This window comes from Choloepus didactylus, chromosome X (assembly GCF_015220235.1).
Source record: "Choloepus didactylus isolate mChoDid1 chromosome X, mChoDid1.pri, whole genome shotgun sequence".
NCBI classification, from domain to species: Eukaryota; Metazoa; Chordata; class Mammalia; order Pilosa; family Megalonychidae; genus Choloepus; species Choloepus didactylus.
The window spans coordinates 28,024,046-28,042,234 of NC_051334.1; the positions used below are offsets into that span (position 1 = coordinate 28,024,046).

General features: G+C 36.5%; 1 protein-coding gene across 1 annotated transcript in view; it reads left to right on the forward strand.

Moving 5' to 3' along the window:
• The window catches only part of IL1RAPL1 (interleukin 1 receptor accessory protein like 1), a 1,449,662-nt gene that overhangs the window by 372,708 nt on the left and 1,058,765 nt on the right, over nucleotides 1-18,189 (forward strand). The gene's annotated exons all lie outside the window — the stretch shown is intronic.

Genomic DNA, 18,189 nt, shown 5'->3' on the forward strand with positions numbered 1-18,189 from the left:
AGATAGAAACAATCCAAATGCCCTTCAGCTGATGAGTGGATAAGCAAAATGTGGTATACACATATGATGGAATACTATGCAGCAGTAAGAAAGAACAAGGTCCTGAAATATATGACAACATGGATGAACCTTGAAGACATAATGCTGAGTGAAATAAGCCAGACACGAAAGGAGATATTGTATGTCACCACTAGTGTGAACTCTGTGAAAAATGTAAAACAAGTGTCATATTGTAGAATATAGGGGACCTAGAGATAGAAAGCAGTTAGGAAGGGGAAACGATATTCTAATAAGAACAGATAAGCTATTGAGGGTAATCTCAATGTTATGGGAATGCTCAGGTGTGACTGTTGTTTGCTAATGGAATTATAACTTTCACTGATGCATTAAAGGCAAACATGTTTGTAAAAAAAATGTCATAAGGAAAAGTCTAAACTTCCACCCCCTTCTACTCCAACATTGTTCTTGGGAGGGTTAAGCCTTACCTGTCAATCCTTCCAAGAATTATCTAGGCATATGCAGACCTATGTCCTTATTTATTTGCACAGCATCCTGTTCTGCAACTTGCTTCTTTTTCACATAAGACACACAGATATATTTCTGTACATATAGAGTTACTTATTTTTCTTTATGCATTGCACAGTGTTCCATAAAATGGGTATATTTTCCATCTAATGGATATATTAACCATTTATTTCCTCATGGATAGTTGTTTTGTGTATACATTTTGTTATTAGAAGTGTGCTATGTTGCACATTCTTTTAAGGCATTTTTTGCATATTGCTGGGAATTTATCTGCAGGGGAAATTTCTGGCATCCAAGTTCCTTATGCAAATGGTATGTACACTTTCTGTTTCTAGATATTGCTAATATACTCTCCAAAGAGATTGTACCAATTCTGTAGTACAAATTTGCTTCTTTGCTCTTAACAGTATGAATTTTAATTTTGCCATTTTTTCTTTCTGGTTTTCCCCCATTTTAGCATCTCAAAAATTTCCCCTTTTGTGGGGCCTAAGTCTTCTCTCACATTCTGTTAGCCAAGAAGTTTTGAGATAATTTTCACTGCTCTGCATTTCCTCTGAGTTTGGTATAAGGGTCAATTTCTATGGCATTGCAGTAGTTTTACAAAGTGAGTAGGTGTATATTTTCCTTTTTACTATTCCTAGAATGTACACCTTGGCCTGGTGTTCACCATGAGACAGCTTGTTTGTCTTGTTCTTGGCTTTGTATGCTGTGCACTTATGTAGAATTGTAAGCGAATGTTAAAAAAAAAACTGGCATTAAAGCTCAGGCTCATGTTTTCACATTAAGCTCAAAATTCATAGCTTTTTAAGAAATTTGCACCAAGGTAGTTATCAACAATTTCTTTTTCATTCATACATAGAAAATTTTCACTCCCCAAAATTCAAGTGGAAAAAAGAACTTCAGAATTCTTTTTGAAACATCTCATCTGATAGAAATTTATCCTGAATTAATGAGAAAGGTATTAATGTACACATCAGTATATCTTTTTCTGGTATTTGGTACCCTGAAATTAGCACCTGCATTTCTATATACAGAAATTCTGGTAGGTTCCAGTTTGATAATTTAAGAAAATGTTGAGCTTGTGGAAGGACAGCGAACCTTTTTCTCCTTCAGAAGCTAGGCAACAACTAGGAAAGTCTGAAAACAGTGCCTTTTTCATAAAGCAACTTACTTAATTGAACAAACTCCCCCCCCCCCCTCAATTTCAGTTCTGCCTTTTACCTAGCAGGGAAGATAATCCTTAGGAATTAATTTATAGTCTCTAAGGACAGCTTCAAAACTTCATAAGTCATTGAACTGGCATAATACCAGAGAGGCTTGCTCTTGATTTCATTTTAAATCCTCTAGTTCTTTGTCTATAGGATTCACATTGATTTCAGACTAACTTTCATATGGGCCTGGGTAGCAATATCTGTCTATCAGGGATGCTAGTATTAACACAATAAAAATAATAAAGCAGTCTTTCTGCTTTTAGCAGTTATGTCCTTGTGAGATTTCATTTTTCTTTATACCAATAATTTAATAAAGCCATGTATTATAAAGAGTGCTGTTACAAATACGGTTTTCTCATGATGATGTAAAAGTAATCATTTGTTTTCTTAATACTTCCTTCCTTCCTTTGATGAACATTTATTTTGTGCCTTCTATTTTTGTGGCACCATGTTAGCCATGCACTAAAAAGACTGCATAAACCCTGTAAATCTTTGAAATGGGTTAGGTGGTGGGTCTGCACAATGGAACAGAGATATTAAATACATATTAAGGTATTGAAGATGGTACCTTGGTTTTCAAACATATATATACATAGGTCTCAATTTAGAGCAAAAACATAGCTATTTTGTAATTAGGCTTCCAAAGAAAGGTGCAATGTTTGGTATGACAAATCCTATCCTTAGTATTTTCAATTTCCAAGTTGGGTTTTTCTACTTTTCTGGAGAAAAATGATTATGCTTTGTTTTTTGAAGCATATATGGATGCACTTTATTTGTCACTTATGAACGGAAGTTATTACTCTTGTTCTTTTTATTTCATCATCATCTTCTTCCAATTAGCTGACAGAAGTAGAATTCTAAAGAAGAGATTGCCTTGAGGTGTTCAGATGCCATCTACAACTGGGAAGAAGTGGTGACTGAGATAGTGCCAAACTTTTGTGCTGGGAGGCAAAATGTTATTTCTTGAACAATTCATAAGCATTTTAATAGTCAATGCTTTTTCCTCCTTACGTGGCTTTTCAAAATGGTGTGATCCTCTGCCAGCTCTCCCTTTCCTCCTTGCAGTTTTCTCTTGGTTTAAGACACAGTAACTATTTTGAGGTCTTTTTGTAGGCAGTCTTTTGTACAAAAATGATGGTGTGATGTATCAGTTAAGCAAACCCAAAAGTTATTTTGATATAACTGCATATTTTGAATGCCAAAAATCCCGTTTTATCTAATATTCAGTTCTAGTATCATTACCTCAATTTTAATGGGAAAATCTACATAAAAATTTGCTGGAACAGTTACAGCTGAGTTGAGGTAAGAACTTTCAGGATGTTTTTTCCCCAGAGCTTAGTAATATTTCTCATTCAGCATGGTTTCTTTTTGCTTTACCTGTAACCCATTTAGGCATGACAAAAAAAAAAAACCTTTGTAATTATATTCAAGTGATTATTGTTAACTGGAAGGTTTTTGAATGCTTTTCCACAAGAAATGGCCAACTCAATTAAGAGCTATCCAATTTTTGTCAGCTATAGTTTGGTTACAAATTTCACCTTCTGGCTTGCAAATGGTTTATGGCTGTGACAGAGTACATCAACCAGTGGGCAAAAAATTAGTCCAAGGCCGTGACCAGTGGTTTCCTCTGGTCAGTTCCACAAATTCTTGGATAGATTCTGACTTCTGCTACTCAAAGTATGTGTGGGTTCCCTACCAAAAGTGAGGCTCCCTTTGCACACATCACTTGATACCTCCATCCCATTGGACTTGGTCCAACTACCCATCATTTGAAATAAATAAAACGTGTTCTGCAATGTGATAGCATTGGTGGCCAGATCAATTCCTTAAGTCTCATATTCCTTTTCCATCATCTCAAATGTTCATTGTCATATCTGGTGTTCAAGTTTATATCTAGTTTCCTTTTCTTTTTAACCCTTATATGTACCTAAAGTTGAAATTCAATATTCTTTTTTTAAAAAAATTGTTTTGGTTAACTTTATTATATTTTAAAACCTGAAAACTGCAAAACATATTATTTATATAAACACCTGAGGAATGTTTAACTGTGTATAGCATCTTCACTCAAACAGTTTGGAAGAAGACCAAGTTTAAGTTACTATCTTGTATTATAAAACATGAAGAATACCATAGATGAAACCACCCTTCAAACCACATATACCTAGAAAATAGTTGCTTTCATATATAAAGCACATTTGGTTTTCTAAGAAGAAAGTGTACGGTCATGTCCGTAGTGTATGTTGTATTGGCATTTATAACAAATGGTTCATAAATTAGCATCAGCTCTAACAGTTTATACACATCACACCAAAAATTATACAAAGTAATAACAATGTAATAACAGAATAATAGCAATGAGCCTTTCCCTTAAAAGTTCTATCTTTGAAAATAAAGCCCAAAATGACAAGTGAGAACTAGGGCATCTTCCAAATTTTAACAGAATAAATGGCTCAGAAACAAGCAAATTAGAAACACTGCATAGGGCAGAGGACCTCCCTGCATGGAAAGCAATCTTCTGATTGTTTCTTATCCCCTGAAGAGTAAGTTGAGAAGCACTAGTGATAGTAAATGATACACATATTTTTAGCAGTGAAAAAATCTATCTAAATATGTTGTTCATCAATACCTCTGTGTTGGTACAAAATGCCATTTTAAATTCAAAAATAAAAGGTCTACTTGTGTGCATACCCATTGATATAGAATAAAATATAAATACGGTATAGTATCCATATGAAGAATAAACACATGCAATAAAGTACATATCTTTTCAAAATTTGGACATAGGTGTTTTTATACAGATGTGAGAGCAATGAATGCCTAGCTAAATTTCCAAGCTGAGTCAAAACATGGAATGTTTTAAAATATAGGCATTTCATTGAAAAAAAATATGTATTCAGACTCCATCTAAACCATCCTCATAGTATATAAATATCTCCTGCCTAAAATGACTACTCTATCTATCCTATAATATATATATATATATATATATATATATATATATATAAAGTATTGCTTCAGGGAAACCTATGAACTTACTTTTTTTCTTGAATTCGAACAAATGTAACATACACAGAAATAAATAACAGAGAAGAAAATAATTTATATGGCTCTTCCCTTTCTGGAAACTGGTAGAATGAGAACAGGAAATTGCAGCAATGGGCAGATAAAATCTTTGAGGAAGAGATGATAGTTGCATCTTTGAATTTTCTTCTAACAAAGAAGTCTCATGGATTTAATTAGAGAAGTTCTCAATCCCTGACACTTTCCCTATGGGATTTAGCTGTTTTGGTTCAATAAATAAAGATTAACCAGAATCAGAGGTTTTTCTCTGTTTCCTGCTGAAGTACATTTGTAAACTGTGCAATTAAAAAAATAAAAAGACACAAGGAACTAACTGCTGATAATTACACTTTGAGCAGTTTTTAAAGAAATAGACTGGACTGTGATGTGGTTCTGCAATTCATAACATATTTTTAAAGAAAACTTCTATAAAACAAGAGCAAAATGATTTTATATCAAAAAGGTATCAGCCTCCCCAGAAGTAAGTCCAATCTAAATTTACACAAACATTTTTCAACTGTGGAAGTATTTTTTTGTTTGTTTGTTTAAGTCTTTCAATGTAGTGGCATAGTTTCACGGCTGTCCCCAACTTCAGCCCCATATACTTCATCAGCATGTCACTTTTGAGTAGTAGCAGAGCCTTCTCCTGTCAATGTCATGATCTCTGAGGATACATTTGTTCTGTAAACTGTATTGCTGCTTCCACTGACCAGCTTGAAGGATCCTTAGGGAAGTTTTGTGTTAAGTCAAATCCAATTGGTAAACTTTTAAACAAAACTGGGAGGGATGCAGACAGATGACTAGTTAATTTGTTGGCTGATACTCTTATTTTCCAGTAAACCATAATTCATCAGGTCAGGGTTACTTGATGGACTGCATTCTCCAGGAACCATCACTGTTGAAGCCGCTGTGGGGGAAGCTCCAACAGAAGAGAAAACACTGCTGGTGCTGGGAGCACCTGGGCTGGAGAAGCAGGTCATTGTACAGGGACCAGGCATTGGTTGTCTGGTGAGAATTATGGCTGAAAGGAACGCGCAAGAGTGGAGGGAACCTGTGGACTCTCCCCAAGGACCGCCGCCTCCTCCTCCCCAACGTAGAGCAGCTGCTCTGGTTCAGAGGGCACATCCGACTGAAAAGATGTTTCTGTGGGTTTCTCTGAACATCGTTTCTGTTTTCCTGTCTTTCCACTGGTAAAGTTGAACTATAACTTTCAGGGTAGGCAAATATAGAGGGAGGCTCCTTCTTCCTCATTTTCTGGAATCTAATCTTTCTAGAAAGTAGGTAATAATAATTTTTGTACACATATCTACGTGGCTTACGATTTTGCCACATGGTTTTCATACGGAAACAGTGGATTTTCGAAACCTTTCCATGCATCACATCAAGCTTCTTATCCAGGTTTTGAATGACATCATATATGACCTGGTAATGGGAAAGGATATTCAACACTATTTTTTTTTGCTCCTCATTATAGGATGTGTCAGATATAGCACTTTCCTGAACATGGTTTTCGCACGATCCGCTAGACATCTTCCTTTAGCACAGTGGGATAACTCCACTTCCTCTGATTTGTACCTGTTTATTTTTAAACTTGCTGATGGATTTATTTTGAAACTGCCCGGTTCCCTAGGACTGCTAAATCTTACACCCCTGTTTTGAAGCCTCGCAGCCTCCAGAGGGTGCGGGGAGAACCACTTGCAGTGGCTCAGCTTCCCTGATCGTTGAAGGCAGCAGCAATGAAGACCATTGGTGACTTTGGATTGGCTCTCATGCCGGAACCCATCCCCCCCACCCCCCCCCACCCCCCGTAACCCCGTGCTTGCTGGGAGCCCCAGGAGCACCCCAGACCCGGAGCCAAGTGCGGCTTGCAGCTTCTGGATTCCCCGAAAGTCAATATTCTTTAACTTAATCCTCTTGGTCAGTGAGAAGGAACAGCCTTTAAACAAACAAACAAACAAACAAACAAAAAATACCACACAACTTTCTATTTCTAATAATTTTTTTTTCCTGTCTTTTAAGTTGCAGACCTTCCGCCAAACCTCTATTTTTAAATCTCTTCCTAGCCTTACTGCTTTGGGGATATATCTGCTCCCACGGACTCACTTATCACTATGAGCAGTTTAATACCAAACACCTAGTTCAAGTCATTCCTGTATTCCACAGCCCAATTTCTAACTCCCTGATGAACATTATCAATTGTCTCTCTAGATAGTGACGTATAATTGAGAGTATTACCGTGCAGGCAGTGTAACAGTGTTAGACCTAAGTCTAACAAGAAGAGACACCCAATAAATGTGTGTTGAAATGGGAAATAATCCTCTATCTAGAATGTTATTTCAACTAACCCCTAAGGGGAATAAGTACCATCTTTACTTAGAAGCAGATACAAATCTTTTGCCTGGGGAAGGGTACCAGACACCTTTGACCTGGTGGTGTCTCTGTCCCCATTTACTGTAAATGGCTTCCTGAATTCTTTTCTCAGGTTTTGCTAAGGGCATTGGGGCCAGACGGCATGCTCTCTGCTTGTCAGGAACCAATAGGGAATTTCTTCTTAAAAGTGTTATCTAAAATGTAATTTTGAATGTCTTAGGCAAAGATTCCCTTTATAAAATCCAAATGTATAATTAAAAGCTAGTGTACTTTTTTCCCTTGATCTCTGAGATTATTTTGGATATACTTAGAATACCAACAATCCTTAGACAAGAGCCATTAGTTCCATACAACATTAATTATTACTGCATAGAAATATTAGCTAGCTAATGAAGTGTGATTTTATTGTTAATTTGGGTGGTTCAAATACAAAGTGACATCAGGTTTAACAAGTTTATGGAAGTTCAGAAGGGGCAAAACTTGAGTTCCTTCAGATCTACTACTTACCAAGTGGCAATCTTGTTCCTGCCATTTCCTGGCTCTATGGCCTTAGATAGGCAAATCATTTGCTGTCCCAGAGCCTCTTTTTCCCAAGTGGGAAATGGGGAGAATATGTTCTGCTTTGCAGGACTACCAGGAGGATAATGTGAGGAGATTCTATAATTACCAAGGGAAATCTTTAATAATCATGGTATCTCTATAATATTATGAGTTAAGCATTCTGTATAAGAAATATAAAGTTCAAATATATAATAAATATGGAGGCAGTGCTGAAAATGCAGTTTTATATGAAAAATAAATCAAAATTCTACAAATGCTATGCAAATTTATGTCTGTACACATGCTCATGTTTATACACATACACACATATGTAGAGAGGAAACTGGAGAGGCAATACCAAACCGGCAATAGTGATGGGAATAAATGTTTTTATTTCTTCTCTATTTTTTTAGAAGTGATCAGTTATTAAACTTATTAAATATCATATGTACTTTTTATTGACAAATTCACTAAATACAAAGAAGCCCTTTTAACGATTGAGTCATTGGATTTTTTTGCTTTCTGTAGTAAAGCTGTCTTTCTATCCAATCATCTATCCATCTATCATTCTTGGGCTTGTTTATCAAGACCACATGCTATATTGTCAATGTATCTAATTCAGAGAATATGCTGCAGTGTGGAGGAAGTCGAAAACATATAGTTTCCAGCCTGCTTCAAACAAGATTTTGCTTCGTTTGAAGCTGGTGTATTTTTAGATTTATTTAGTTATTCATTTTTTAAAAAAATTCAAGCCTGGGTTTTCATTACTTACCGAAATCTATGGAGAAAATGTGTGTTTGAAATTAATTTTGGGATTCCAGGACTTTTCTCATACCATCAAATCATGCTGTTTCTCAACCTGGCCTCCTGAATTTCCTTCTTAAACTTAAATGCTTTCTAGTTTCAATCTCAAGAGACTTAGAGATGTAAATTGAGTTATTCAGGCAAAACATTAAATTTCGAGGCATTATTAGAATCCAGCTTTCCATTATATAGAAACTCTTTTATTTGGTGTATGCATTTTTTACCAGCTTTTAGGAGTCTTAAGCATAATACATCAATGACCACATACTGATTTCTTAATCCCATCTATTCATGGATGTTAATTTCTATGATGATGCTTGATAGGTTTATAATTTTGGCTGGCCTTGGGAAAGTAGATGAAAAAATTATAGCCATTAGACTGTCACAGCAGTAGCATCAGCTGTTTTCCTCCTTAGTGTTAATTTCTTTATAAAACTGAGTGTTGTTTTTCCCCTTCAGGTATTTAGAAATACAAATGCTATACTATAGCACTATGTATTCGGGACTTTGGATAAACAGTGCTTTTGCTTATTTTATTTCCATTCATCTTTAAAAGCTTTTGTGCTTTTCTACTAACAAAAAAAAATCTAAATTATGTAAACACATTTCAGTTTTTTTTAATAAGAATTTAGAAATTAATCAAATGGGTATACTAAGAGCAGTTACTTAATTTGTTCATCAAGGATTAATTCATTCAACAAATGTTGAGTGTCTATTGTGTATCAGGCACCATGTCTATTGGATATTTAATCTTAATTTGTATGGTTCATAAATTTGTAATCCCCTAATAAATTCTTAAATTATGTAAATTTGAATATCAAAATAATGAAAATACCATTATATTTGTATAGCTTATGAATGTAAAATGAAAAACAACAGTAGCATTGGAGTCGCAAGTCCTTAAAATAGTTTTTGCAAAGATTTATCCCTTAAAAAACCTATTTGCCTGCCATACTTTATCAAAACTATATGTATACACACACCACACGCACTCACACCCACATCATTTTCATCCCTTCCAGCCATCCCATTTGTTATTCAGCCACGTAAAACCAGTCTATAAAAGCATATGTAGAAAATTTATACATAGCATGTATGCTCAACTACCTTGAATACCCTTTCCTACTAGAAAGAAATCAAAAAGGATGGGGAAGGATAGAATTTTCAATGTAGTTAAGCAGTATCTTGGCTACAGTAATGGATTGCCTCTTTCACAGCCATCTCAGTTACTAGTTACTAGTGACAGCCAACTGTTATTGTCCTACCAAAAGAGAACTATCATGGGTACCTAGGATTTTCTCCCTGTGTCTCATCTTCATCCTGACTTGTCTATAATGTTTTCATAATGTACCACGTAATTGGAAAATTCCGGGCAATTTTTTCTACAGTGTTAGAATACATGGACAAAATGGAAATAATGGTTTTGATGAAACGAGCTCAGAATTCTAGATGAAGCAATCCTTTGGAGTCTGTGGGAGTGTGCTGTCATTGCCACTCAAGGTTCTACTTTGTAATCTCTAGCAGGTAATCTATAAATCCCAATGACCTACAAGAACAAGACAAGAAATACAGGTGCTCAAGCACCATGATATCATTAGCAATAATCAATGCATGGCTGTGTTTTCTCACAAATACATGGGTAGACTACCAATTTATTGAGCAATGCTAGATCTTTCTTATATTGAGCTCATTAGTCTTGGAAGAATTCATTAATCATTGAAGCTTAGACGAAAAAATGCAACCTAGGATTTGGCAGAACAATCAATGAGACATAAGTGAGAGGGTGTGTTTATGTTTGAAGAGGAAGCTAAGGAGACTATGCAAGTTTAGCGTAGGATTCAAGTGGCCCTCTCAGTGTTTGTGGATGGAAGACAGGGTTATACTCGGTGGTTGTCAACATATGCATAGTCAGAAAAAAAAGAATTCTAAAACATTTTAAAAATATATTGGAAATATTCTGTAGCAGTTTAAAGTTTGTTTTTTTTTCAAAAACCATAATCAACTTTTAACCTCACATGTCACCACATCCAATCAATTCTACCACCAAACTGTACCTTGTCTACTCTCTCCTTTTCATGACCACTGCTCACAGATTATTTCAAAGCCTCCTATATTTTCCCCTGAACTATTGTAATCATCTGCTGATTGGCTTCTCTGCTGTTGTTCCCAGTATATCATTCATACTGTATCAGGGAGACCTTCCTAAGACACTCACATCCTGGTTTATCAAACAGTTCAGGGCCCTCTATTCCCTCCCCAATGAAATGCAAACTTTTTGGCCTGGATTTAAGGCACATAAGAGTGACAGTTATCATTTATTAAGGAATGTATGTCATCAGGCACATAACATAGTTATGTCCAACCCCCAAATAACCTTTGGAGATAGGATATTTTCTCTTGCTTTGCAGAAGAGAAATCTAATATACAGAGACATTAAGTATCTTTCCAAGTTCAAAGAGCTGGTAAGAGACAGAGCTAGAATTCAAAACATGTCCTGCAATTGCAGAGCACATTCATTTTTCATTATGCCATAGTCCTTTAAACCTGACGCCATCCTACCTATCTAGATTCATCACCTGCCACCCTCACCTTATTGTATATCTTATATACATTTAAACCTACTCTCTAACTATGCTAGGGTTCCTTGATTTAACCTGCCATTTCCCCAGCTCTGTCCCATTGGTCATGCCCCGTTGTTGTTGTTCCCATTTTCTCTGGTCATTTTTTATTTAGGTGACATCTACTTGTCCATCAAGATTCTGTTCAAATGTCACCTCCTCACTAAAGTCTCTTTCATCTGTTGAGTTTTCTGCCTCTCCCCAGTGTATCCAGAGTTTATTGTTCACACTTTTTGCTGCTGTACTCATCCAATTTCATTGTACCTATTCATTTATTTATTACTAAATTGATTATGACTTCTTGAGAATAGAGCGCTTGTCTTCATATTTTTCTTTTTTCACAACCCAGTAACTGGCCCATTGAAGATGCTCATAAACATTTGTTGAATCAGTGAATTTCTCTATCTTTCCATCTCAAACCAATGCATTATGACAATTGCACTAAAATGTATATACTGCTCTTTTATTTTGTAAATCACGTTTGAAAATTAAACCAAAAGTGTGTTCATGCTAATTAATAGTGCTATTTCATGTGTGTGCAGTAGATGAAAATCAGTTATTCTGAAGATTTATTTCCTGTCCAAGCCCCACAACTCCATATTTATAATTTTTCCTGTACAACTAATCAGCTCAGTTGCAAAGAAAACCTTAATTCTGGTCTTGGTCTAGACCAAATATACTTGATTGGATCTTCTCTGACTGATTATTTAAGCAGATATAGTGATGGATTTGTGATTCTTCATTTAGTTTTCTTCTATTCTGCACTGTTGGTGTTAGCTTTGTCTTTAACTCAATTTTTTATAAAGGTTTTTCCAAATATTCCACTTGTAAATTGAGTGATTCTCTGTAATTTTGCAGAGCCCACTGCCCTGGGTTTCTACATACTGCTTGTAATCATTATGTTTCTAAAACTCTTGTATCTGGGTTGTGGCTAGCCTCTGGTTCATTTATTCAAGAAATGTTTTGTGTGTCTACTATATGCAAACTGTTTAGCTAAGATGAACCAAGCAATTTCCCTGTTTCTGAGAAACAATGTATCCTCTGATTTATGGTCTTGCCCAGGGCACAAAGAAAATATTAATTTTGAAAAGTTGAATGAGACCTCTCTAGAGAGAATCCAAAATTGTTTTATGGTTATGCTATAATCAGTGAATTTATCATAAAATTTCACTTAAATATGAATTTCTTGAGGGCCTACTATGGGCATGCAGAGGGGGCCAAGCTCTGAGAATAAATGGAATAGCTGATAGAAATGCTGGCAGTGGCTCTTGACTTCTCCCCAGGATTGTTGTGTGACACCCTGAAAGTTACTTCAACTCTCTGATCTTCTCTCATGTCATTGGTAAACTGGAAATAATGGTCATATTTACCTCATAGGAATTTGGTGATGATTAAATGAGATAATGAATGTTATCATAGAGCAGTATATGGTATTTGATAAACATTCAATTTTTGCTGTTGAATTATTAAGAGTAGTTGTCAGTGTCAAATAAATGAATAAAATACAGACATACAATTTAATGTCATGGTTTTCACATATACTGTATTCTTGAAGTTTTGACAGTTATAAAAATTAACTCTACTTTGAGTTTGGCTAAAAAAAAACATCAGGATCTGATATGTTTCATTCTTGAATTAAGGTCTCCTTTACTACTACTAGAGTAGTAGTAGTAGCAGTAATAATAATATTACTACTACCACTGTTAATATATTTTTGCATAGTATTCTTATTTTAATAGAATTTTTTTCCAGTACCTCCTTTAATTTTTAGAGGAATTCATGTGAGAGTTGGCATTATTTCCCTTGTTTTATAGATGACGATACTAACACACAGATGGGTCAAGAAAATTGATCTATGCTATTTGTCTAATCAATGGCAGACCCAGTCCTAGAACTCCCACAGTATGCTTATTTTTATACCTCCTGCCTCTCCTACCTAAATGTTGGCCAGTTTAAAATTGGAGAAGGATTGGTCCCTGGCTCTTAATATAATAGGAATATTGTATATTTATATGGAAAGGAGTAAGGGGAGATGGAGATGGAAGTGCTTGCATAAGTGCTTGATAGATATAAATGTAAGTAGATGAACACACACAGAATGTGCATATACATTTTAAATGCATATCATGTGGAATATAAAAGTTGTCTGTATTGACTCTAACTATGATTTATTTAGAAATATTTAGCGATAAATGTCAAGTTACTTTACATTCTAGGAAATTTCATTGCCCTACCCCTTCAATTTTTGATATAAAGTTTTTTGTGAACTGACCACTGCCTCATGCCCTGTCATTTGCTCCTTTCCCAGATTCACCCTGTGGTTTAGTTGTACAAAAGTATTGTCTATAATATGTGTTTCATACCTCTGCCCCTTCCCCCATGCTATTTATTACATCTGCCAGGAATGCTGCTGTCCCTGCCCCTTCCCCAACCTGAGTTTGCCTTGGGACATGCTGTGTTATCTTTGAAGACAGTGAATGGGTGGCTCCCTCTGGGCTGCCTTCTTTGATCCCTGTAGATTTAACTCTCCAGTGGATATCATGATACATCTTTAGTTGTCCTATCACATTGAACATCACTGACTAAGTCATTTTGGCACTCCCCAGCCCTAGCGCAAAATCTGGCACAAAATATCAGATCAATTAATGTTTGAACTGAACTGAAAAGAAGTAGGATATATGTGTCTTTGGGAATTTGCAGAAGCCAAGTTGAAAGGCAAATAATTAAAATTGAGCAGTTTTCCACTTGATTGTCCAACTGGATGGACACATCGGTAGTTTCCACTGACCCCAGATTCCAAGAATTCCTTCATTCAACATACATTCATGGACACCCACTAAGTACCTTCTAGACAAAAAAGATTCAGCCATAAACAGAATATATAAAATATATAAATCACGGAGACTATAGCTTCATGTAAAGAGACACACCATAAATAAGATAAGTTAAATATAAAATATGGTGATAAATACTTTGGAGAAAGATAGCAGGAAGGTGGGATATGGAATAGGGGAGGGGCTTGCAATTTTAAGTAGTATGGATAGGGAAGGCTGCACTGAGCAGGTGATATTTGAGAAAGAGCTGAAGGGAATAGCATTCCATGCCAAGAGAACAGTGAGTGCAGAGGTTATGAGGCAGGACTATGCCTGTCATGTTCCAGGAAGAGCAAGAAAAGTCAGAGTTGCTGGAATGAATTGCAGGATGGAGGAAGAATAGAAGATAAGGTCAGCGAGATCATGTAAGGTCTTTTAGGTTAAAGGGTTGAGTTAGTTAAGATGAATAAAATGAGAGGTACATGGAAGACTATGTAAAAGACATAACATCATCTGACAATACTTTTAAAGATCATTCTGGCCTCTGTATTGAGAATAGACTGAGGCTTGGTGTGGAAAGTTGAGGAGAGGGACAAGAAAAAGAGCAAGGAGACCTGTTAGAAATCCACTGAAATAATCTAGACAAGGAATGATCATGGCTGAGTCCAGGGTGGCAGCAGTGGGGGTGGGGAGAAGTTGTTGGGTCATTGATATATCTTTAAGGGAGAGAATTTGCTGAGAGATGATATGTTTGGTGTGAAAAAAAATAAAGAGCCACGGTTGAAGGCAGGGTTTTTGGCTGGAGCAATTGGAAGGATGGAGTTGTCACTTACTGAGCTGGGCAAAACTGTGGGAGGAACAGGTGTGGGGGAAGATCAGGATTTCAGTTCTGGACATATTAATTTTGAGATATTTTTAGACCTCACAGTGGAGATGCCAAATAGGCAGTTGGATATGAAATCTGGAGTTCAAGGGAGCATTCTGGGATCATGGTATAAATTCAGGACTTATCAGGATTAGGTTACTCAAAGAGTGAATATAAACAGAAGAAAGTAGAGGTTCAAAGACTGAGTCCTGGGGCATCTCAATACCATAAGGCCTGGGAGATGGGAAGGAACTGGTTAAAGAGTTTAAAGAACAGATTGGCCGGTGAGGTAAAAAAAAATAAAGGAGAAAAATCAAGAAGTCAGAGATTGGCAACTTTTTTCAGTAAAGGGCCAGATAGAAAATATTTTAGGTTGTACAGGTCAAAAGGTCTTTGTTTCACCTATGCAACTGTGCTCTTCTAGTGCAAAAGCAGCCATAGACAGTAGGCATGCAAATGAACATGGCGGTGTTCCAATAAATCTTTATTTACAAAGCAGGCAACAGGCTTGATTTGGTCTATGGGCTATAGTTTGCTTATCCCAGTTCAAGAAGCCAAATAAAGAAGGTGTTTCAAGGAGGGAGTTATTGATCATATCAAATGCTGCTGATTTGTCAAAGATGAGACCATTAGATTTGACAACTTGGTGGGCTTTTGTGACCTTGACAAGAGCAATTTCACTGGTCTTGGGAGTGAAAGCATAGTTGAAAGAGAGACTTGGGTTGAGAGAGAATTGTGGAGAGGAATTGGAGGTAATAGCCAGTGCTACACATTTTTTTTAAACAAGTTTCACTTTTAAGGGGAACAAAGAAATGTAACTGGAACTGTGGGTGTTGAATGAGGTCGAAAGAGTGTTTTTAAGATGGGAAAATAATAGTACAGAATACTCATGGGAATGATCCAGAAAAGAGAGAGAAATTGATGATCCAGGAAAGAGTGGTGATAATTGCTGGAGCAATGTCCTTGAGTAGGCGAGAAGATATAGAATCTAGAGCGCCTGAGGTGTGGCCTTTAATAGGAGCAGACTGATGATCCACACTAAGGAAGGAAGGCACAGGGTTGCAGACCAATGCGGGCTTGTGGGCAGATTGGGTGATAGGTGGCTGGGGAGTAATTCTCTACGGGTTGCTTCAGTTCTTTTAGATAAATAAGAAGCAGGGTTATCGACTGAGAACAGGGGAGGAGGTATTGGAGTTTTGAGGAGAGAGTAGAGACTAAATTAAATGTCTAGGCTGGAGGTTCTCCAACTTTGTTGCACGTCAGAACTACCTGAAGGAATATTTAAAAATTCCAATGCCTGCTTGCAACCCAGAGCAATTAAATTCGAATCTTGGTGTAAGAGCCTGGAAATCCATATATATTTTTTTAATTCCCCCCTAGGCAGGTAAATGTGAGAACCACTTACCTAGAAGTACTGGAGAACTATAGTAAGATTGATGGGTCATGCCAAGAGCCATCCTGAAGTTAGTTTTCATGGATTGAAAATGAGATTAGTTAGGATGATTATGTTTTCCTCCGGAACGTTCCTCAACGTGAAAGTGAGTGAGGAATGAGTGGTGAGTTGGCTGTAGGCTGGGTTTGGGATTTATCAAGTGAGCATGCAAAGTGAGCAAGGGATTTGAGGGTAGATGCAGGAAAGTGATTACAGTGGTACACCATGGAATTTATGCTTGATAAAAATAGTGAGGACATGAAGGGTGTGAGGGATGGTGAAAAGCTAGTAGAATGAATAGACTGAATAGATTGTGGGACTTGGCGATATCAACAAATTGTTGGAATAAAAGTATCAGATGGCTTCGACTGGAAACATAGAAGGTGGAGGTCTGAAAGTGTGAGCTTAAATCTGAGTTTATGACAACATCTAGGATATGAGCCTGGGATCAAGTAACCAAGGCAGTCTGGAGGACAAGATCTCTGGAGTCAAGAAGTTCAGTGAATCGCTAGACCAAGATGGTGAGAGGATTGTTTAAAATGACAGTTTAAAATACCAGAAATGATGACAAGAATCATACATTGGAGTGAGTGACTGTGAGGCAGGAGCTAAAATCTTCTGCAGAAGAGGAGGTGTCAACCTCATTTTCCTACTTCCTTAGAGACTGGTTCCATCTTTAAATATTTCTGATTGTGCAGCAAAGTGAAATTTTTGCACTCTCTTCAAGATAATTTCATGTGTAGCCAGATATTAGCGTTTTCCTTTTGCCCTGTTTTATACTCATTGTTAGTAATTCACTAGTTTCCAAAGCTAATTGTGTCATTGCTATTTACTCTTAAAGATGGAATACCCAGTCATTGATTGGGTAGAGGCAATTATTCTTCTTGAGAGAATATACCTCTTAGCTACAAGAATGGTCCAGAAATGGTAAAAGAATTATTCTCCATGGAGAATACATTTTCCTTTTCTCATTCTCCCCTTTAACATTATCCTTAATGCAATAGCAAAATCAGCAATTGGAAAGAAAAAGAAAATAATTCACGTTTCTAAAAACAGAGGGTGAGAAAAATTACCAAAACACCGAATAGCTATTTCAACCTCTTGAGTTAACAAGTTTGTTGTGGTAGTGGTTGTTTTTGTTTTCCACTTTGTTATGGCAACTGTATTGGGAGGGAAATGCAGCATGTTGATAAAAAGCCTATTAAATATTTCTGAAGTTGAAAATACCTGAAGCCCTTAATCTACCACATCAAATGGCAAATGATTCCCAGTTGTAGCATTCTTTGTGTTCCAAGTTCAACAGAGTTGACTGATGGATATTTTCAGTTCATTTTGAAATTATGGTGCATTTGAACCATAGGAATACTTGAGGTATAGAGTGCAAATGCTCATTTTTCTATGACTGAGATAGAGCCTTTCAGCTAAGACTCAGTGATTTATTACCTAGCTCCACATCAGTCACCCGACATGCAAATCATCTCAACTCCCGCCAGAGCCATGGCTGATTCATTGAGAAAGAATGGTTCTCTGTCACCTAGAGGGAGTTCTCTTCTCCACCTCCAATCCTTTTCAAAAATGTGAACAACCTGATTCCTCTGTTAGCCCAGTATATCACACCTCTTCGAATTGGTGTCGTCTCTTCCAGCATATCTTTACTGATTAATCTAATTCATACTTCCACTCCATTGAATGTTACCAACCATTCTTACCCACTCCTTATTTGTATATCAAGTCAAACATTTGTTAATGTGTGTAATTTATTATATTCACTTGGTGCTGTATTGTCCATATAAATTAATCCTTCGTGTATTAACAGTCTAATTTCTGATATGACTCTGCTACAAAAGTACTTCATCAATCACTTGAAACCTGGAACTGAAATCTCCAGACATAGCTACGTGAATCCCACTTTCTGGACCCTCTGCCACACTGCCAATTAGGACACTTGCAA